This window comes from Polyodon spathula, chromosome 6 (genome assembly GCF_017654505.1).
Source record: "Polyodon spathula isolate WHYD16114869_AA chromosome 6, ASM1765450v1, whole genome shotgun sequence".
Classification (NCBI taxonomy): domain Eukaryota; kingdom Metazoa; phylum Chordata; class Actinopteri; order Acipenseriformes; family Polyodontidae; genus Polyodon; species Polyodon spathula.
Window position 1 is genome coordinate 58,558,566 of NC_054539.1, and position 24,450 is coordinate 58,583,015.

Here is a 24,450-nt window from a genome sequence, read left to right on the forward strand (position 1 = left end):
CTGCAATGCATCACTCTTGTATGACAATTACAGACATAGTGTGCAAGGCATAGGCATGTTTGTTAATAATCACTAATCCAATGTTTTAAAGAGGCCATATTGTTTTTGGAGAGGTTACACAATTTTAAGACCTATAATTGAACAAAATATTCCTGATATGATCTCTCATCGTTGGTAGATTAGGAGAGACAGTAAAAGGAAGAGATCTCTTGTCAGATTCACTGAAAAGGTTAAAAGGGGGTTAATGAAGCAATTACAAACATTAGGGGAGCAGGTGGGCACAAGTAAATTATGAAAGATGATTTAGCCAAAGGTGCTTTAGGTTGTGCTCGCCTAAATTTCAGTTTCCATTCAGAACACTGACTAGAGTTGTGAAATTAACTCTGACCTGATTTTGCTTCTGTGTTTCAACTTAAATGAATTGTTCTTTATTGCTCAACTTATGATGTACACATAACTATGCAATTTGGTTAATTGAGCTTTATTAATTGAGATTCACTAAGCATTATTTACCAAGCTTTGAAAACCAGGCCCTTCAGAGTTGTGTATTGTATTTGCCAGCAGAGCGCAATGTTCTCTATTTATATACTGGTAGTAGTTTATATTTCTCACTAATTGTTCTTTATGTGACATTACAAGATAACAAATACAATAAAGACAATAAAGCAATAAAAATAGTCATGCTGTATACTGTAAAAGCTTGGTAATCATTCATTAAAGACATACACAGAAGCATTTCACTTACCAGTAGGCTTTCTTAATGCATTTTACCCCATTGTAGATGCCTCCACCCTTAATTAAATAATGACATTGCATACAAACATTGATTTTCAGCACAGTATGCTACATTCAGTTTATCAATTCAGTGGTAGGTCTAAATACTGCTGTTATTTAAATCTTTAAAATATGACCCTACCTGGTTTTACATATTTTTACTAACACTAAAGTAACTAAACCTGCACAGTTAGATGTTTGATGTTAACAACCTTGACTCGCCAAGGGCCCTGTATTAGTGATCTAAACCGTGATGGTATTTAGGTATGATGCTGACTGATCAATTGAATGGACCCCATGGATGAAAATAAGACTCCTATTACATAGTAGTTTCACCAACTCCAGGTTTTGCTACAAGCTTGATTAGTGAATGTATAGGTAACAAGCTCAGGTGTGTAACTCGCAGCAAAGCTCAAGCTACTACTAATGGGAGTTGTATTTCCATCCCTGGATCCTGATATGTTGCTTTAAGTTGTCTCCCAATATGAATGGGCATCATTGCTTTGGGAAAATTCCTAGGCAGTGGAGCCCAAACCAGCCTTGAGCAATTTCACAACTGTCAAACTATGGGTTTTTATTCACAAAAACTTTCTTTAAGTCCAGGGTTAAAGCTGTGTATTGGGCCCTCTGTCATATAGAACTAAATAAAAAATATGACTACTGTTATCATGTCTAAAACAGTAATCATGGGGAAACTAAAAGATATTGCATTAAACAAAATACAAAGGTTAATGCACTTTTTTTTTTTTAATTCATCCAAAAAGTAGCCACGTAAATCAGTAGTTTTTACTTTTTTGTTGAGCATTAGTTTGTTTTTTTGTTTGCTCTGTACTGTTACTGCTCTCTTATCTGCTGTTGACAAGCAAATGCTGAAAACACTGCCAGCTGTTTGTGTGAGGGCCCTAGAGAGCCTTTAGAGCAGATGTGAAGCACGGAAGTCAGGCATTGCATTTTAGTTTCTGAGTAGCTCTGCTCTGAAAACTAACCAGTGCTGTGCATCAGCATGATAATCAGTGGCTTTCTGAAAAGTGCTTTTCCTATCATGATTTATGGAGTACCGGTAATATCCTGTTTTAATCAGTTGGATTTGATTGCTTAGTCTAGGAACCAGCTCTGTGTGTGTGTTTATAATGTTTCTATTGTTGGCTGTGGAGCTTAGGGGGAAGTTTGTAAAAGCAAGTCCGCTGTGGGGACCAACATTGTTATATCCTGTGTAATCACTTTGTCCATTTAAACTGGTACAATTTACAGTATAAATGAAGGTCTCAACATTAACATGAGCAGGAGCATGGCATGCTTTTATGATAAGTGTGGTCATAAACCATATTTGGTAGATTTTAAATATAGGGAATGGCTCACATAGGCTGTTTAACAAAAGGCAAATCAGTGTAATTTCACAATTTGTAAAGGACCCAAGCTGAAATAATTTAAATTGTTTATTTGGGGGGGAGGGGAGGGGAGGTTGTGTTAGTTTTACTCTTTTTCATGTGTAGCTTTTATTAAAACTGATTACACATTTAGTACTGTAATTGCTGTTTTATTTTTTAGTAGATAATAACTTGTAACGTGATGAATTCAATATATTTGTAATTGTAATTTACTACCCAGTTGATCATTAAATACAGTGATTAACAACAGTTAGCAAAACAAAAATAACGGAGGTGTTAAATACGTGATTGTGAATGGGGGCCTAACAAAGGTTATCCAAGGGTACGTTTTTGTTTTGCCATTTGTATAATAAGCATAGTCTTCCTCAACCAGCCATTTTCTCCTTGTCAGCCAAAGGGGAAAGTCAAATGAGCCACAGAAGAACTGAAAGCCAGCCAGATCAGTCACTCCTGTTCTGTGCATGTGAGATACTAGGGGACACATTCCTTCATAATACCTGTGCAGCACATGTGCACTGCCAGGGATCTGTGCTCATAATAAACAGGACAAGGGCCCTTAGCAGTGACAATCTGTCTATATTAGAATCTCAGGTGCTTTTGGCCTAGTAGTCAAAGTTTCCCATGCCTTAGAGACTGCTGTGTTGCATAAAACAGGGTTCCCGTCGTGAAATGTATTAGTAATCTAGTAACATTCTGAAGAAAGGCTAAACTTCTGCGCTCTAAAAAGAAAATAAAATAAAAATTGAATCAAATAAACAGTTTTAAGGATTTTGTTTTCTCAAAATCTCCTTACTTACTGAGTTGCAGTCATTCTGTATGTATTAAAAAAAAAAAAAAAACATTAGTCTCCAGAGTACCTGGGTAATGTATCTTCTACATGCCACATAGTGATATTAGTATTAGTAATGATAAGCTGACATAGGCATAAAAGTAGCATGGGGCAGGAATACTAGCAGTTATGTGTAACCAGTTTTACAGCCTTGTGTGTAACAGTGTCTAGCATGTTTTCATTGTTATTTATTCTAAATGCAGTATCTCTAATTAAAAGTACTAAAAGTTGCTTATGTGCTAATAGATAGGCCAATAGATTTTAAATACCTGCTTATCACTTCTTTTTTTGTAATAATGTGAAAATGTAATAACTGCAGTATGATATATGCTACCTCTTCTTATGCTAGGCACTGAAACCTTCACCAACCTGGACCAGAAGCTGTGTTATCATGTGCTTTGTACTCCCCAGTCAGAAGATACTCTCTGTGCTGAGTTTCCAGACAATCCAAAGTGGATGGGGGGAGCGGAGGTATGTGTGAACGCTTTCTAGACTCGGTGCCTCCACTTTTAACTCTTTGTGCAGTGCAGCGACAAATGAGTTTTGGCAGTCAACATTTTGTGTTGTAAAATGAAGAACCAATCTGAAATGCAGGCATTCTGTACTGGTACATGGATGAAGGTTGGGGTTCCACTGCACTTAAGGGACATTTGGATGATTGATATTGTAAGCCTGTTTTTGTAAACCAGGGCTCTGAGTGGGGTTAAAGGGCAACACCTTTCTCTTTCCTTCAAAGTCACTTACTAAATTTTATTTCTACCACCACATTTTTTACATTTTGACAAAATCTCAAAATCTTTGGGAAATATGAGAAATGTCTTAATCAGAAATCCAAAGCTAAAAATAGTACTTTATCGTTTAGGCAGATCTTACCTAAACACTAAGTTTATCAAAACCTGGTGTGTCAAATGCCTATGCAGTCTTTTATCTGTCGATATGTGAAGTAAATAATAATGGTAAAATAGAGCGAGAAAATTCTTATTCATGGTTTGAAAAAGTCAACAGTGTGTGCTCTGAGCTAATCATCTTTCAATCTTTTGATATAAAAACCTGGGCTGTATTTTCTATGACTGGTAGCAGTAGCCAATGAAGACACTAAGACATCCCTCTAACTTGGTGCTGCATACTGCATGCTTGACTGATTTTTGTTCTCAGTGGCTAAACTGCCATGAAATTGCACACAGGATTGTAAGTGACAGCTGGGATCAAGCAGTGCATGATTATTGTGATGAATTTAGCGCAGTTGCATCCACAGCCAGTAATGACTGAAATCATTTGCGATAGGTGTTAATTAAAGGATTTCCAATTAAGTGAAGGAAAGTCTAAGAATGCTCTTCCTGTTTACTTCACTGATAAAGCTTCTTCGCTTAACCCCTTCATTTATCCTTATAAAATATGTTTTAATGTTGCAAGTTTTTATCAACAGTTTGCTATTTTATTTAACCAAGCTATAGTTCTGTATGTTTGTGAAGCATATAATGCAGAATGTGGGAGCTATTTAACTGTCTTAGTCAGATTGTAATGTTTCTGTTGTTTTCTTTATTATTATTTCTAATTTAAATGCATACAAAATGCATCACATTGCAGCCAAAGTTTTCAGAGGGTTTAAGAAAGACTAGTGCAGGTATGGGCTATTGGTCTTAGCAAGGTGGTTGCCTTAATACTGAAAGTGACCCTTTTCACTCAGGTGGCCTAAAACAAGGTATAACTTGACTGTTTTCCTTTTTTGTGGCAGGTGTGATAGTGCAGCAAAAGTCAGTAATGTCATAGCAGTCTTGGGCATAATTCTAGTAACCTTCAAGAGAATGTAATCTGATATATTCTGCTACATTTTTTTTTTGTCTATGCAGGTTTCAGATGATGGAAGATATGTCTTCCTGTCAATCCGTGAGGGTTGTGAACCAGTGAACAGGCTTTGGTACTGTGATCTGCAGAAGGTGCCAGAGGGGATAAAGGGTAAGTTTTTTAAGAAAACTAGAACTGGGGACCTGCACTTCTTTAAACTAAAATGTGCTAACTGTGCTTATGCATTGTGATGTTTTGAAGCTGTTGGTCTTTTTATACTGTTTTTGGCATTTATCATTTACTACTACAACTACTACGACTAATAATAATAATAATAATAATAAATATAATAATAAATAATAATAATAATAATAATAATAATAATGGATAATAAATGGATTAGAGTCTATTGTTATCTTTCCTGAAACCAGTCTAATTTGCCCCATACTCCCCAATAACCCACTGTATTAATATCTCAAATTCACAAATGCATTAGTGTAGTGTTTGATTTGTTCACCTGTTGCAATGGGATACTCAACAAATGTATTGTTATACGGCTTATCGCAGTAGTGTGATGCCGAATTATTTGGTAACTTTTGAGAATTGTCAAAAACATTTTCAGTGAAGACACAAGTATATGGAATATCTTTAGATTTTACTTTCATTTTTATTGCTAATTTTACATAGATTTTTACATGCAGTATTCTATTGCAGTGGGTGTACCATGATACAATAAACAAGATCCAAAGAGATGCTGGCTTGGTGGATTGGCCTCTCTAAATTTCCCCTTAGTTGTCCTGTGATGGACTGGCTTCCTGTCCAGGGTGTAGTCCCGCTCCGGCTCACTGCAATCCTCTGTAGGATTAAATGGTTACAGATAATGGATGGATGGATGGACAAATCATTGTTTTCTGAGTGATTCACACACTAATTGTTATAAAAATAAAATGTCACTTTTTCATTGAAAAGTAAAATAGTATAAAAAAAAAAATCCAATTTAAAAACAGCAAACTTTCAGAATGAAAAAATACAAAGGATAATTTGGAAAGAAAATAAATATTCAGGGTATTTTTTACTAAACTCAGTCACACACCACTGAAACTTAGTCAGGCAGTGGAGAAGCGCTCTGCATCACAATCATGAAAAGCTGGATGTACATAATGTTAAATGTTTACATTTGAGAGAGATAGTTTCACAGATCTTGAAAATTACAATTGCAAAAGATTTCCGGTTTTGATTCAGGGGGGGAAAAAAGGTATGCTGCTTTTAAGCATACACATTCTAACCCCTTTAGTGAAAGCACACGTTTTTCTAGTGTGGCAGAGTGGCTACGGATCGTGAACAGGTGTAGCGGTGATGCAGTGCAGGAGTAATCACAGACGATTTGTAATCCGGTTCGGAAAGTGTTTTATTTATAATCTAGGTCTGGCAACCAAATAATAAACCCCAGCAACACACAACGATGTGTAATGCATGGAGGTGACAAAACTGGGTTACAGTCCAAACAATAAACACAAATTATATGCCCGACAATAATACTGGACATGGTCAGCTGTCATGGGTGCGTGCAGTCGTGCTCGTGGGGAGTGATAAACAGTTTTATTTCTGTGACTATTGATGCAGTGCTGATCCGGCTTGTGACACAGACAGTTACTAACTCTTTTATTTCAAAAGCAGTAACTACTGCGACTCTCGCAGTCCTTCCAGGTCAATACGCAAACCCAAGTGAAAGAAAAGATTAACGATTATCCGGCCCCTTTATGCTATCACACATGACCCCTTGGTAAGCGATTTCAGCTGCCTCTATTGCCTGCAGCTGCTACCTCATTTACCTTCCAGGTCAATATGTTCCTGCAACTGAGTCTCGCCTTCTTCCAGGCTAACTGACTTCCCGACCCTGGAAACGAACTGTCAGGCCAGCCTGTCCAAAGATTTCCCCTTTCACTACTTAGTGCCCTCACAGGTTGGGAGGTTGATTTACAACCAGAACTCATATTTCCATCACACTAGTTAAAAAGCAGAACTACGTAAGGTAGTGAGAATGCATTGCACAAAAATAAATGAAAACAGATGCACTTCATGTTCACTATTCTGTTATCTCTCCTACTCATTTCATAACTCAGGGAGCTGCTACTTGCTCATTTTTTTGTGTGTTTTTTTTTTTTGGTGTAAGAATTTGAGCAAAACTAATAATTATCTGCCTATTGTGTGCTAATTTTTAGCGTTGGTGTTTTGGGGAGAATAACACCAAATTAAAAAAGCACTAGTTAGCAATTTATATACACTGAAGACATGAAAGGAGTTTGAATGTGTATTGCACCTTTGCTTTTTAAATTATTAACATTGTAAGCCTGTTCTGTCCCAATTCAATATCATTCTGTCTAATCTCGTCCTTTCAGCAGTACTTGACAATTGTAGGTTCACATTGATATTATTTATTTATTTTTTTTTGGGGGGGGGCGAATTGTTGTGCACCCTTTTCTTACCTGAACATCAAATCCTAGAACACTTTGCTGCCGCCTTAGACAGCCCTTCTTTCTTTCTTAAACATTTTTGAGTTGGCATGGTGCTCACAGATGTGAAAATCACACAGTGACACTTCCAGTGAACATTGAAAATTCCTGGAAGCGTGATCATATTGAGCTCAGTCTAACAGCATCCCTCCCCCTGTTTACCCTTCACATCCATGATCCCCCTTCTTATACACCTGTGGCTTGAGCATCATTACCCATTAATCATTCAATTATGTCCCCAGCCACATTCACACATGTTTTCTTGACACACACACACACACACACACACACACATACACATGCACCTAATAATAATAATAATAATAATAATAATAAACCCCGCTTAAAGCAGGGAATCAATCAGGGGCGAGTTTATGTTTATTAATCAGTGAAAGTTTCACGCTGTATTGCACATTGCGCAAAGATTTTGTGGTGCGAGGAAAAAGAAAAAAAGGACTCCCTTTCGAACACTGATCGAGCCTCGCACTGAGGCTTGATCAGTGTTTTTTGCAATAGCAAGCAAGCCCAAATTTCCCACCGACTGCATCAGCAGCACTGTTACACTGTATATTGTAACGCTCCATGAAAATGAAGAGATTCACACAGGCAGTATTCATCCAAACTGTTTATTGTGAACACAGGTAAAAAAATAAAAAGAAAAGCACCGCTGTCAGCCGCGGATCATGGCAAAGAAATAATAATAATAAAATAACTGTCTATTCTCAGTCTCTCACTTGCTGTCCGCTTCACAGCGCTGTTTCAAAATGATTATGCCAGAGAATATGTTCTTGTGTGAGTAAATATTTATATTAAACATTTTCCTTCATATAAAGCTATATCATATATATATATATATATAATATATATATATATATATATATATATATAATATATATATATATATATATTGTGAAAGATCCTTTCACTTTTCACGTTCGTTGCCCCTTTCAAAGTAGACCCAGGACACAGAAATGGAATTGATTTAAGCACTGACGCGCACTTTTAATAAACACCAATCAAATAAATTAAACAAAACAAACAAACACCTAGCTCCTTCTTGGAGCACTAACTATACCGTCTGGAACCTAACTGAACCAGGACAGCTAAGCTGTTTACCTGTAACCCAAACACAACTCACAAGGTTTAACACAGCACTTTACCTTGACTGCTTGGAAGCAGACCACACCTTCTGCCTCCCTACACACAGCAGCCCCGAACAAACTGCCTGTCTCTCTTAAATACCCTGCACCTGGTTCTAATTTACAACTACCACCAGGTGCAGGGGATTACTAAACAACACAATTAAGCCATAAACAATTAAACAATTAACCCAATAACATCCAAATGTGCATTTTCACATGTTTTAGCAGGGAAGGATTTTACCCCCCTCCCTGCTATCTCACAATATATATATATATATATATATATATATATATATATATATATATATATATATATATATATATTTGTTTTTTTTTTTTTAAAATGGGTAGTGTTAATCACAAGTATGTTAAATTGTATAACAGAGCAAGTGTATTGATAATATATGTCTTTAAAAAAAGTCTGCCGAGGCTGTCGTTAGTTTAGACTTGACTGTAGAAAGCGTTCAGTAACTCTTTTGCATTATAGCAGGTTGACGTTCAAGACCAGTGAAAACTGTATGCTCATTAACATTTCTCTCAATTCGTTAAAACGTGCCTTCATAGATGAAAATCATTGGGGCGACTCATCTGAATTCTCTCTTATGAATAGCAACTGCCATTAAATTGGCCCGCTATGAATGAAATCTGATCACATACTCCTGTTCTCATTTCAACAGGTGTTAACCCTTTATGAATAGACCCCATATTGCCCAAAAAAACATGTTTTTGTGTCTGAAGGCTGAGTCGTCAATTAAAATTGCTTCTGTGTCTGCATTTTACTTTGGAATGCATATGCAGGGCAGTTATTGGTCTGTTGGCCACTTTGTACTGATGTTGTCCACAGACCAATGAAACTTGTCAGATGGTAGCAGATTCTAGAAGTACAACAATAAGTCATAATGGGCTGTGTGGCTGACAATAAGTGATGATGCATTAATGGCTTAATAGGAACACTATTTCTCATTCTCTTGGTGCATGCAGCCTTTCTATTTTTCAGAATGTTTTTTTTCTAGGATTCAGTATGTATACTTAATCTTGTTAAACATAGAGTATCGACCTAAAAGATGCACTAAACTGTGGGCCAGTTCATTAAAACTTATTAACATAGATTTACTCCTGTTAATCATCAGGCCAGGATTTATTAGGATAATATATCTTTCATTTGAACTGCTGGTTCTATATGCTGCCTCCCTCCCCTTTTCACTTCTCCCTGGCGATCAGGATATAAGTGGCTTCCTTTGGTGTTTTGATCTGCTGCTGTTTAGATCAATTGAATAGACCCCACAGTCTGGTCCTGCTGTTGGTAGTGGATTTCCTTATATATGTAACAAAAAGGGCTCTGTTTTATTTCAGGAATTCTGCCCTGTGTGAAGTTTATAGACAACTTTTATGCTGAGTATGAGTACATTACCAACAAGGGTACAGTCTTCACCTTTAAGACCAACTTAAATGCTCCTTGTTATCGCAAAACTGTAAAACTGTACCTAGTAAAACGGTACTGTACGTATTAAACTGTGGCATGCCTGTGGAACAGGAAAACTGTATTCTTGTGCACTTTTATTTATCTGTTCTTATTAAACCGCGCCCTCCACCCGCCTTCACCAATCCCGTGCATGTCATTTGGACCCCAATTTGCTGCCAGCATTCTAGGGGTATAAATGCATGTCCAGGATTGTTGAACCCAGACAGACTGGCAACCAACACCCCCCACCCTCTTGCTAGCTAGTGGTGTGACACAGCAAAATATTATATAATACTGAAACATAAAAGACACTCAATAAGTCCTGCAATGATGGAAATCGGCGGGTCGTTACAATATTGTAGCGTTAAGCGTGCTATAGGTTCTACCAGGATACAGTGCAGCTGGAACAGCAACGAAGGTGCAACATTAAGCGACAAATCTTCCATAAATTTATAATACATTTTTTAAAGATCGATACACTTTATTATAATCGCTATTTGTATTAATTGTACTAACATCAATACATAGTCAATTATTCTTAAATCTACATTTAAATGAGAAAGTAATGATGTGGATGATTTAAAAACCCATTTCTTTTTTCACAGCCAAACCACATAAATTATACTGATGTTACTATTATTATACAATATAAACTGCAGGTGTAGCTAAATCTAGTTTTTTTTTTAAATATATTTTATTTGTGAACAAAATATACCGTTGCTTGATATTAAAACCCTCCACCGCTGCACTTTCAAATGAAGGAGGGCTGGTTGATAGAGTCGCTGATAGAGTTGAAAACAACAGAAGAAAACAACAGAAGCTCTGTGGACGGGGATTGGTCAGATTAAATGTAATCCCGGGGTAGTTGAGTCAATCATCCTAGAGGCCCACCGAATCTGCAGTTTACCACATAGTTTTTACAATCGCCAGGAATCAGAAAAAAAGTATTTTCCAGTCAGTCTTGGTGCCCCCCCTAATAACCCCCCCACCCCCATCCCCAGGGGTGGGGTAGTTTGAAAACCTCTATTAAACGTATATACAGTAATACCCATGTTTTTTGTCAGGGACATGCCTCATCAATACGTAAACGGAACTGCACTCTGACAAGACCCGTTGTAAGTGGAGTGCACCTGTATTTTGTTTGAAGTGTAAATAGACTACTGTTTCAGGTAGTTTAGATAAAGCAGTCTTTTGATCTTCATATTTCAGGAGCATCTGTGTTTATACCTCCATGGAGTTGTGGGTAGATGCACTGCTTAGAGTATATGATGGCTTTGAAGATGGGCTTTTAAATTCAGAAGTGCACTATGACCTTTGTCAAAAAGGGACATAGATGTTGTCATTTCTTTGTGCCTTGTTTGGCTTATAAAAAGCTGTTCTTAAGGTCTTAAACAGAATGAATGAAAAGGTCAGATGGTAATCTCCTTGACCTTTTTTTTTTTTATTAAAAGTGGTATATAGATGACAGCCACTCTTTTCTCATTCCTTGTTGTGTTACAAAGCTATTGCGGTTTTCGTTTTCATTTTCTTTTCCCCCATAAGCCAGTACACAGATAAAGCAGTTTGATTGTTTCTGTTTGGAAGATAAGCACCACACAGTGATCTATATTCTGATTGTAAATGACAGTGACTTTGTGTTTAATGCAGAAGGCATAAAGCAAATGAGAATAATAGGTTCTGTGTCTGATGTTGTCTTGCTGGATATGTTTTGATAAGCTTTTGATTTTAGGACTTGATTTGATTTTGAGGCAGTAGGAGTGGTTTAAAGGCCATTTTTATTTTATTTGTATTCTACTCATAATAGTACATTATAAAATGAGTAATTTACAACAAAATAATGATACCTACTGGAATGAATAAATTAGAAAGTATGTTAACTATAGTTAGTCTCTTGGCATTGCCTGATTTATGAGCCATTTGAACCACAAGATCAAGTCTAGCCCTCTTTTCAGTGAAAACAAGAGTGGAACCTTGTAGCACTAGCTACATGAATGCAGCATAAGTAATTTGCTGCCTGCTGCTCTTAATTGAGTATCAGAATACCTGGCCAGGTTAATTTAATTCTCTGTTCAATTGCTAAATAAGTAATTTTGTTCTCATTTTTAAAGTGGGCCTTTCAGATTCCATAAGGTAAAATTAGGTGAAGCTATTTCAATTTACAGTTAAATTTTGGTAAGGGGTTTATCTCTGCACTGCACTTTCTCTCTTGCTTTAACTGAATGTTCTTTTCCTTAATTGCCTCATGGACATTCTATTTAGATTAAGGTGTTTTCCTTAATTGCCTTTGCAAAGGTCTTATTGGGCTTGATTTATCATTAATTCTATGTATCTTAAATTGGTGGCTCTTTAAATAGGACTATTACTGGCTGGTGGGGAGGTTGGTTCCTTTTTTGCTGGGGTGATTCTGTTTCAGGTGTGGTTTTTTTTATGGATGCAGAGTGTTTGAAGAGGGAGTTTGCTGGTCTGTAAAGAAGAAATCAGGAAGCAATAATCTTTTGGTTGTTAGAAACAGTATTTTCTCTAATCTGCCATTTTTCCAGTTTAAATTAACCAGTTATCTAATCTCCTGCCAAACTGAAACTATCCACATCGTTCAAATTGGTTATATGGATCCGATGAACAACAGCAGTGACTAAGCCATTTATCATCATCACTTTTTGTCTTTTACCTGGTTGGAAACTCCAAGCTCTACAGGACCAAGGAAGAATTGGGTGAGACTCCCCTAATGGGGAGGAATGTTATTTTTTTCTGCTGGATTATCTGGGCTGTTCTGACTGTTTTGGAGTATTATCATTTTTGTTTATTTATTGGGGATTAACGAGCACCCAGCACAGATGTTTCATTTTTGTTTTGTGTTTAAACTTTTCTGTTTCAACTACATTCGCAATACGGATTGGATAATATTTTAGGACTTTTAAAGTATTGGTGGTTGTTTCATGGACATTTTTTTTTTTCTTTTTATAAGGACTGCCTGATGGACTGTGGTAAACATTTTGAGGGGTTCAAATGCTGTCTGTTTAAAACATGTACCCCAAATGTCTGATACATCTGTCTCAAGTATAATATCCCACGCATATCCAATAACATCTGCTATTTGAACTCTGTTGTTGTCTTCTGGTTTAATTATCTTCCTATGTTCTATCTGTTGTAAACAATCCTGACTTACCCCGCAATTTTTCTTGGTTCTGTCATGCAATCTACTGCTTTGGAGACTTATATTGTTCAGGGTAGTTTATTTGTATTTCCGTCAAAAAATACTAGTTATTGGATATTGCTTAAGGATTGGGTTTGTTGCAACCTATTGTGGTGTTCTTACTCTGCCATGGTTACTGTATGTCTCTGAGCTTATTCTGTTGGGGTGTTCTTACTCTGCCATGGTTACTGTACATCACTGAGCTTATTCTGTTATGGTTCTTACTCTGCCATGGTTACTGTATGTCTCTGAGCTTCTTCTTTGTTTGATGGCACACTGTCGTGATATTGGTTTCTGTGTACATAAGTCAACTGTTCACGTGATGAATGGTGATACTAAGGGGGGGGGGGGGGGTATTTAGTTAATTGGCAGATGTAAGGAATCTTGCTTAGGGCATTCTTTAGCACAAGCTATTATGTCAAGTTGGACGTATAAAGAGGGTGACTGACATCTGTGATGCTTACATTTTTACAAGTATCAAAAAAATCCCCTTGTGATGAAGTTTGCTACAGACATTAGAAAGGTTATTGGTAGTATCACAATATGGGGACAAATAATAGGCTTTCTGTCTGTCCTTCCAACAGTCTGTTTGAATGACACATTTGTACATATTCGTAAAAGCTCTGATTGCACTTCGCTATTTAGTAATGAGTGCCTTGATTATTGGTATCACCTTGAGGCTGAGCTCTGAAGGACGTGTGTGTGTGTGTATAATATATATTACTACAATATATTGAGCTACAAATGTAACATTTTAAGGAAAAGATGAATCTTCAGCTTGAAGAAATAGATGTCATCGTTTTAGTGAAGTGCCAGTTAAGGTGTCGGCAGCTGATGCCCTTGAATTTGATTAATACAATTTGCAAATTTTATAAACCACCGCTTGTCAGCTTCTGTAAGCGAATTGTCATCAATGATTTGAAAATAAACTGATTTGTCGTGCTTGACACTGCCCCCCCCCCTCGCCCAAATACTGCAATTGTTAATGATATTTTCCCTGCCTGATTGCACTTGATATTGTATTTTTTGAAGACAACCTAAATTAGAGCCATACGAACTGACCATGGAATTGGCTTAAACTTTAAGTTGTAAAGTACCTCAATTTTTAGATGCATTAACCCTGTGACCAGTAGTTTGAACAGATGCAAAATAATTTATACAGTCTTTTTTGGCTTCTATAATCTGAATTTTTTTTATTCTCTCTTCAGTTTTCCTCCTGCGTGCCTCAGTGTCTCTCTATATGCTTCCTTCATGACGTGAAGAATGTGTTGAAGATGTATCATTTGGAAACAGGAGTGCACCTGAAGACCTTCCCTCTGGATGTAGGCAGTGTGGTGTGGTTTACTGGCTGCAAGAGATTCTGAGATTTTGTACTACTTCACATCTTTCCTTTCGCCAGGTGAGATTTATAGGATTTATGATGTAAACAGTATTGTTTTAAAATAAAATATTGTGTACAAGGTTTCCTTGACAGCAGTTGAAGCTGGAAGCTTTAATTAGTTCGTATGTCAGGAAATGGTTGGGAGTTCCACGCTGCCTTGGCGGAGTGGAACTTTATGGTAAAGGAATACTGCAGCTACCAATCTCTGCTGTAACCGAGGAGTTTAAGTGTGCCACAGTCCAACTGGAAATGACATTGGTAGATTTGCGTGACAAATGCGTAAGGGAGGCAGCACCTGTGTTGAAAACTGGAAAAAAATGGACGGCAAAGAAAGCTGTGGCTGTGGCTGCCCTTCGAATCAGAGATATTATGGGGCAAGTTCAGCATGGAAAAGGAGGTTTTGGTCTCAGTTCAGCTCCTACATGGCACAAGGCAACCCCAGCTCAACGGAGGAAGCTGGTAGTCAATGAGGTGCAAAAGCAGGAAGAAAGTATCACGTGTATAAAGGCCATTTCGCAAGTCAAGCAGGGAGAGTGTGGAACGACGCAAGATCGGCTGGCAAGACCTGTGGATAATGAAACGGAGCAGGATCAGATGAGCAGATGTTCTCCCATCACCACAGAACCTAAACCTCTGGGTGGGTGAGGATCCCTCGTGTCCTTTGTGTTCATCTGCAAAATTGACAGGATGAAGGTGAGTCTTAGCCAAGGGTGGTTTACTTGGCGCCATGACCAGGTGCTACGATGTTTGGCCTTGTCATTGGAAGACAAGCCTAACCTGATTGATTGTGTAACCCCTTGTTCCTATAACATCCATGCCTGAAATGTTACTTTTTTTTTTTTTTTTTTTTTTTCATACTGTCTCTGATGCTCATGTGTAATTTAAAACTTACTATCCTAATTTATGCAACATCAGAATAAAACCACACCTGGCTTCACTCAATCATTACAAAATTACTAGTATGCTTCGATAAAACCTTTAAAATAGTCCTTAAATTATTTGAAACAGAATTACGCATAATTAGTTTTCATAGTTTTCCAGTTGTACAGATCTCCAAAAACATTAAAAAATAAATAAATAAATAAATAAATAAATATCCCAACACAGTCTGTGTAACAGTGACATTCACATTCTCTCTCTCTCTCTCTCTCTCTCTCTCTCTCTCTCTCTCTCTCTTTGTGTGCTAACTTCGCCCCTTTTGTCTCCTAGTACCAAGTTGTTCAGCTAAACGGCGCTCTTAACAGAAAACAGTTATTCTGTCCTATATCTTGCCATTGCTTGTAACATATTTTAAACATTATTCAAATTCCCTTGATTTTACACTTAAATATCCTAAGAAGTAATTTTTATTCAATTGGCAGTTGTTACTCTCTAGATTCCTTTCTAAAGGAACAAAGTATAAGGTCATTCTCTTTAAATCTGCAAGGCAGTGAGACACAGATCCTGCACAGCCTGACACTTTCCCATAGCTCTTGATAGGCTATCTGTGCATTTTCCAGACTTGATCTTTTTCTAACAATCTGTCAAGTGTTGTCTTTGTGTTGCGTTTTCCCTACGCATTTTCAATTGCCGTGTGGCAGACAGCTGCCTTTCAGCTAAAGTAGTAATTGTTTCTAACTCTTTCAAACCTTTATTCTCAACATACAATTACTTACAATTTTCCTTTGTAAAATCATATCGCGTTTATAACTCAGACTGTCACATCGCTCACACACAATTAGCTTGTTTAACTTTTTTTTTTCTTTCTTGTTTCTGTCTATGCATTGTTGCCCTATTGTGATATCAGGTTAATTGCTATTCTGCACATAGACTCCCTTTTTACCATGTTTTGCAACATAATCTATGCTCTGCATTCTCATTCTCATTTTTGTCTTTTGACATCCTGGAGTTGATCATACAAAACAAAACCAAACTACACTTAGACACATACACGCAAAACTCTTGAGTAAGCCTTACATAATACTCTACCTCTACATACCATAATTACATACCTTTACCAATTTGTCTTTCGTCTGTTTCTTAAACCATTCTCTCTGCTCCTCGTGACTCATTTCACACAACCAACCATCTTGTTCCATCTTATTATGGCATTTGCCGGTTTTCTCAACCAGGTATTCCTGTATACCAGCCATTGTTACGTTCAGTTCTTTTTACTTCTTTCTTTCTGCCGATGTACTGTTCCAGTATTATTCTAAGAAAACAAAAATCGCTCCTTCTCTGGACATAAGTGGTTTTGTTTTCTTGCACATTCAATTTACACTTTTGTGTGTGCTCTTATTGGCTTCAACTGGAGTTTATCGTCGATTACTCCTTATCAGTTTCACCTTGTGTGAACTGTTACACTACTGGCTTATCCTAGTGCCATATTAAAATAAGTGACCTATCTATAGTTTCGCTCCTTCGCACCTTAAATTTACACTTTCGTTTGGCTTTAACTAGGGTTTTATGCCAGTACCCTCATCCGCCCCATTTTTTGTGGCAGTTATAACGGGTTTATCCTGTTGCATGATGGTAACAGCGGAACTGATTGCAACTAACTTCAAAATATCCCTAGGTACACAGTGCTCCCTTTATTGAGTCATATTTGGTTATTGAGTGTGGGTAAGTCGATATGCTCAAGGCCATGTGATGTCCACCCTATTACTCACCCTTGTAGTACTGTGCAAATGCACATCGTAAGGACCAGACACAACACCGCAGTGCAGTATCCTGCCGACAACACCAAATTGTAGGGGTCAAATTTTAAATAAAGATTTTCCAGGAGTTGATACGAAGCACAGGTTTTATTAAACCGAATTCTGGAGAGAAAACAGTTCACAAGCACAGCTTTTTTTATAGTATTGCACAAACAAGACAAAATAGTGTGTCGTTGCAGCAGAATGTATATTCGTCTCAAAAGGAAACAAAGTATCACAAGATGTTCTCGGTACACACCAGGTGTTCTCGATACACAGCCAAAGTGCGATGTCCTTGTAAAGCGCTGACTCACCTACACAGACACACTCAAGCATTTTCAAACTACTTTTTAAACTAATATTTATTTCAATCCTCAGTGTCCAGAGATCAGAAGTAAAAGAAGGGTTAAGATTAGACAAGGACTTGTGATTTCGGGAACTAAAGTGCCAAAATATTACTAGAGTAGGCTACAGTTGGTACATATTGAAACATAAGTCACACTTTATTACAGCCTATTCAAGCATACAATCAGTATGTGCCCCCTTCAGAAGAATTGTTGCCAACCATTTGAGTTTAGGACTAAGACACTGGAGTCTTTCTCACTGAAATGTTAATACTATAAATCAATATTTTCTGTTCATTTTTAAAAAAAAAAAATTGTTGAATTGAAAGCTCAATATACCATTAGAGTGAAACTATACTTGTTATACAAAAATGTAATAAAAGTGAGTGACTGAACCAGACCAAAAAAAAAAAAAAAACAGCTCCAAATATGCCTGTAGATGAATTCTTCACTGAATTCTTAATTTGCCTTTGTGATAATCTGTATGCAGCCTATATTAGATAGTTGTTTGTCAGCAATCTCTAAAGGATCCTGTACAGTATTTGAACTCCCTTGCTGCAGCTATTTCTGGGGCTGGAGTTATTGAGATAAAAAGTAAGTTAGCTTGTTATTTCAGCATCTGGGAAGGGATATTTGCTGTGCAAGTGCTACTATATATTCTGCATTTGTTAGAATCGGTGGTCTTAATGGGTTTAAAAGTGCGGTATTTCCTGAGGTCAGGATTCAGTTGAACAGATGAGCCATATCCTGTAAAGGAGAAATATTGAATAGACTGAATAAGAATGTGGACCTTTCTCTTTTATCACTGCCTTGATATTTTGTGTCTATGCTGCTCTGCCTGTGGCTGATATTCCAGTCACTACTGCAGTATTTTAATTCAGTTATTTGTATGGGAACCCAAATGTATATCTTAGTTAATATTGTTGACATTTAGGTGACATCTGTGTTGTGTGCATAACTCGTTTATATATTGGAAATATGAGTCATGATTTGCAGAATGAGTGTTTGAAATGCACGCAGTGCAGTAGTCTCCGTGTATGGGAAAACCTCCAAAAAGAACACCCTTGTGGTGAAACTGATTATTCCCACTGTAAATTCTCTGCCTAAAGGAACAGAATCTTTGCTTAAAAGAACACCTTTTTGGCAGTGCTAGCGATTGGTTCACAACTGATGCAGTACTGTTTTGTAACCTGATAACTCATCATCACCAAACTTCAAATTCAGATAGTTCTTTTCAAATGTGACTCGTCATCATGAGGCACACTGATTGGTTTATTAAATCTTTCCAGAACCACTGTCATCATGGATTTATTTGATTCATGTTGTGTCTGGTGGTCAGCTCCGTCTTAAAGCAGTGTTTCCCAAAAGGTGTGCTGTCAGGGATGAACAGGTGTGCCAAGATTTTTTTTTTTTTTTATAACTACATATGACAAACAAAACAAAACCTTTCCTTTGTATTTGAATTCATGTCGGAACTGGATGACATTCTGTACTGTTGCTCTCCGAATGGACGTGACGGACGCAACAGTACGCTGCGCTCATGTGAACTTGCCGTTACAGGAGTCATGTGGTGGTCAGTGTGTTTTTCTCATTAAAATCTTACAAATCCCAGAAGTTAGAGGGGAATTTCCCATTTGTGACCCACAAATTGACAGATATTTGAAGAAAGACTTTGATGCTTCCACATCTACTTGCAGTGATGAAGCTGAACATGAAACTAAGAAAGTGAAAGTGGACAACCGACATTTCTATGAGAGCTATCAGCAGCCCTTCGAGTCACAGGTTTCCCGGGAGGTTACTGTGAAAAGATTTGACCCTTCAGACTACTCAGGTAATCAAGCACCTTCTTCTGAATCTCTTGTATTATAAGGTTGAAAATATCTTGGTGTTTTCATCACTTTTCTTTGCACTCAGTCATAAATTCTTAAACACTGTGTAACGCCTTACTTAAATCATGTTTCTACTGGACTTTTCTAATTGTAAGGGATGCTAGCTTTCCACAATAAAAAAAAGGAAAGTCCACAGTGTTTTAAAGTGTATTTATCAAGGATTTAGAAATGAAGACCTTGTGTATTCAGGTATAGAGCAAACAGCACAACCCTAATTTAATGCAGACAGAAACAAACTTGGACATGAGCCTAATGGGCGTGGCAGTAATGGAAATTCAGTAAGAATGAATGTGTTGCTACCAATTCTGGAGCCTGAGTGGGTGAGCGGGGCCGAGTCAACAGGCTCAGGACTCTACAATCAAGTAAAAGCATAATAAAACACAACGCACGCCGGAGGACAAGTGGGCACCGTGAAGCTGAAAGAGGCAGGGCGAGCCCCCCCAAACAAAACGCACATCGACAACCAGCACTTAAACAAACCAAGGCAAACCACTCGCGGCAGGAACTCTTATTAGCAGGTACAGTGTGTTCAACACAGCAACCACATAGGAACAGCAGCAGACAGGACTAACATTCACACTGCCAGCCTGCAAGCTGGTCTCCTTTATACCTCACCCTTACAACATTGCAACAGTGTAATTACCTTTGCACCAATCCATGCTCGCTGTTCGTTACAGTCCCCTGAATCCCTTGAAACACTTGAATCCCCTGCCGTGCCAGACAGGGGGCAGGGTGGGTACAAAGTTTCACCCAGTATCCAGCATAGGGAACCAGTGTCTACCAAAAGGTAGGTGCTCCTGTGCAAGAAAGCACCTTTGCAGACCATCCACATAGTTCTACAAACAGCATAGTCAGATTGCAAGTGCAGACTCACTCAAGCAGAGTTCCACCTGCCGGCCCGTTACTGTGCTGTTGGATTTTAATCTCATCACTTCTGTGGCAATGTGGAAAACCATTTTTCGTGGTTTGGTCATTTGAGAAGTTATCACTCAAGCATTTTACTCTGTAAACTAAGTGTTTTGCTTCAGAATGTAATTAGTGCCTTGTAACACTTTCCTGTTCAATCCAAATGAACTTTAATGGGAAATGGAGTGAAGAACTACCGCTAATTGCTTCCACTGTGGTCACAAAGTGCCTGTACACTTAAAAATGCACTGCAACATCAAGTACAATTTAGATGTTGAACAATTTCTGACCAAGAACATCAAATAACAGATTATTGGTGTTTGTAGATAGTCGAAAGAATTTTGTACAAAAATCACCTTTAAACCCTGTGACTGAACCCTGGATCTTGGTTATAAATCTCCCTCCTGAGGAGGCTATGTAAAGGGAACAGTGTGCCCTGGACTGGATGGTCTGACAGTTCATTCCAGGGAAAGGTGGACATCTAGAAAAGAGGCGAAGCCAGTGTACACCAAGTCATCGTCCCACACAGGAAGCGATCTGGCAACTGCGGACTGGAGGGGCATGACTGACTGTACAGAAGGGGGTGTGGCTAAGTGATCTGTTCCTTTTGTTATGGTCAAGAGAGAGCCACTGAAGGAAAATAAACTTGCATGTTAGCACTCACTCTGGACTTGTGTTTGTGTCTTTGCGTGTGTTTATTTCGAAACTGTAACCTGTTACTGTGTATTGCCTGGGATTATCATTTACGGTCACCATGATCCGGATTAAAAACAGAACCAATAAAGAATTGTTTGGACTGTGAACTTTGGACTGTCATCAGTTACGCATTGCATCACTTCTACACCTGCACACTGCAAACCACTTTGCCCCAAACCCTCATTCAAGGTCTGTAGAGTAGTATGAAAAAGATTTTTTGACAAAGAAGTCTATCTTTTTTTTTATATATGGTTAGGACATATTGATAGTAGTATAATAATACTAGTACTATGATCATTTTTGATTAATTAACTGCCAGATGTTTTTCAGTTTTATACAGATGGAATTGGTGGCAATAAAGGATTCTGGCAAACATTTCTGTTTGATTCTTAAATATGGATGATGTGATTTAAAGTAATTTTTGCTTATTTTCATTTTGGCATGTATCATTAATTTGGTACTCCATTCAAAAGGGGAACAGGTATCGGAAGATAAATCTCAGTCCAGTCACTGTTACTCTTGTTTACACTTGCATTCAGCTGTGTTCTGTTCATGTTTTGCTAATAAACGATGAATGCACACGTTGTGCCATGACGTCTTTCAGATTAATTAAGGCTTTGGCCATTTGTCTCCTACCTGGTTCAGGTATATACACATCACCTGTCTGAGCTCAGAGTTTGGGCAAAACAAAATCCAGATGGAGCTTGACATGTAAATTCACCATACTTAATTTCAGTACAGTTGTGCATGATGCACAACAGGAATTGCCTGACTGGTATTGCTTTACCCCATCATTTTAAGGGGTAGATTTCCAATTCTAGTAATATTACGATTCATAGGGGTAATTACAGAACATTGACACACCACATGAGTATTGGTTTCATAACAGCATGCTTTATGCACCATACCACTCCAGCCTCTACACTCTACCTTCCATGTGGCTTTCTCCCATACAATAAGTGTCGTTATGTAATACCCATATTGGTATAAGTTTCATGCTATTTCGATATGAATATGGGTTTGTATATGGTATTGATAGACAGAAGCCAATATGTCCCAATGGCACTCTCCAGTTTTATTGTGCCTGCACCAGGCTTGCCCCCAATAGATCAGTTTGTTTAGGGTGAAAAATGGACAATTGGGCTTTAAGTTTGTACCAAGTATGACGGGGGATTGTACCAAGCCTAATATCCATTATCTCCTCCCACATATTACTCAGGAGGTCCTCTGCAAACAGTGTGCAATCAATTAATTTAATCAAATTACGTAGGGCCCCTTCTGTCCCTTCCATTAATTCATATATGGCTTTTCCCTGTAACCTAATAACATGAGTTGCATACATCTGTCCATTACCAAGCATCTCTGTTCCTGTGCCTGCGCTTCCTGTTATCCAAACCTGTCCCTTAGACATCTTCTAGGGTTTGTTTGCAGCCAAGTTATCTGCCCGAGTTGTCGTTTTTTCTCCGGACAAAGCCAAGAAAACCGATAGCAGCCAAATAAAGCTGAAAAAGGCAATACACATAGCCCCTGCACCAGAGAAATAACACAGATACAAACAAAGAAGCTAGCTGCTTCCACCTCCAGAGCTCAAAGAATATCACGGACATTTGTAGAGGTTTTTGAGCTGTTATAACAATAAAATAATGGCTTGGATCGCATTATTGTGGAGTTTATCAGTATACATGACTATGAAGAGGTAAAAAATACAACAAGGGGTGGAGCTTGGCTGGAGATGCAGTAATGATGTCCTTTTGCTTTGCAGTGCCTTTTAAACCGGTTTTACTCTGGGGGAAAAAAAAAAAAAAATTAAACAGTGCGTGTGAAAATAAATTGGACCTGATGCGCCTGACAAATGCTGAATAAATGGACCTCTAAGGGTTAATACCATATTTACATAATTTAAAACAGTTTTGCGTTCTGTCTGAGAATTATGCACTAACGTGGGAGTGGCCTCAGCTCTGGGCATCTTGTGGGAGTTTCATTTTTACACGATGTTAAGGTAATGTTTTAGATTGAACTGTAAGAACAATTATGATTATACACTGTAATATTACTTAACTGGTTTGGATAGTTAAAACATAGTCCTATACTACCATCTCTGAAAGCACATTTATTGTTTCCTATATTCTTGTGCATTGTTAGGTTTCAGTATAGTGCCGGAAGGATCGTTGGGTATATTGTCAATTAACCCCCCATCTTCCCATTTATCAGGTTCCTTCCATTCTGTGGGAATTAGACATTTTACTGTTTCATATCTCCCCAATTAAGTGTGGTTTTGTAGTTCATCATCAGGAGTGATTTTGCCATATTCTGGATTCTGGTCCTCTGTTTTGTCCACTGTAAAACTGTCAATGTATAAGTTCTCCAAGTCTGTCCCAACAGGCACTGTATAGTTATGTTCCCATCTACATCTCTCTGAGACCAAGTGGAAGAAGATTCTATGGTCTGATGAGACCAAAATAGAGCTTTTTGTTTGGCGTAAGCCTAACACTGCACATCATCCTGAGAACACCATCCCTACCATGAAGCATGGTGGTGGCAACATCATGCTGTGGGGGTGCTTCTCTTTGTCAGGGCCCTGAAAGCTTGTGAAGATAGAGGGCAAAATGGATGCAGCAAAGTACAGAGAAATTCTGGAGGAAAACCTGCTGAGACCTGGGACTTGGGAGAAGATTCATCTTCCTGCAGGACAATGACCCCAAACATACAGCCAAAACCACACTGAAGTGGCTTAAAAATAAAAAGGTCAATGTCCTGGGGTGGACAGTCAAAGCGTGGACCTCAATCCAATTGAGAATATGTGGAAAGAGTTGAAAATTGCTGTTCACCAAAGGTCCCCATCCAAGTTGACGGAGCTTGAGCAATTTTGCAAAGAAGAATGGGCAAAAATTGCAGTGTTCAGATGTACAAAGCTGGTAGAGACTTATCCAAATAGACTCATCTTTGTAATTGCTGCCAAAGGTGCCTCTACCAAATATTGACTCAAGGGGGCGAATACTTATGCAATCAATTATTTTCTATTTTGTATTTGTAATTAATTTAGAACAATTTGCAGATTTTATTTTTCACTTTGACATTATGGACTTTTTTTGTGTTGATCAGTGGCAAAAACTCCTAATTAAATCCATTTTGATTCCATGTTTTAACAAAATAAAATGTGGAAAAGTCCAAGGGGGTGAATACTTTTGACAGCCACTGTATCTGGACACACCTAGGCTCTTGTTTACTTATCTTGTTTAGGCAGTTTCCGTATTTTATCAGATCCAAACCTTTGACCGTCTTTGCACCATGTCTAATCCCAGCATCTGCTTGAATTTTAACTGCACCAACTGTCCATGTTGGCAACTCTGGGTCTTGGTTGTTGGGGGGTCCCATCTGGTCCCATCTGGTCTCTGCTGAACTGTAAAGAAAGGACCAGGTATAGTATATACTGTTATACAGTTTTTAAGTTTAAATGGTTTTGGAGGAACAAA

The 24,450-nt window shown here is 38.0% G+C and overlaps 1 pseudogene; it reads left to right on the top strand.

The window, feature by feature from the left end:
* The window catches only part of LOC121317711, a 52,629-nt pseudogene that overhangs the window by 1,584 nt on the left and 26,595 nt on the right, over positions 1-24,450 (top strand).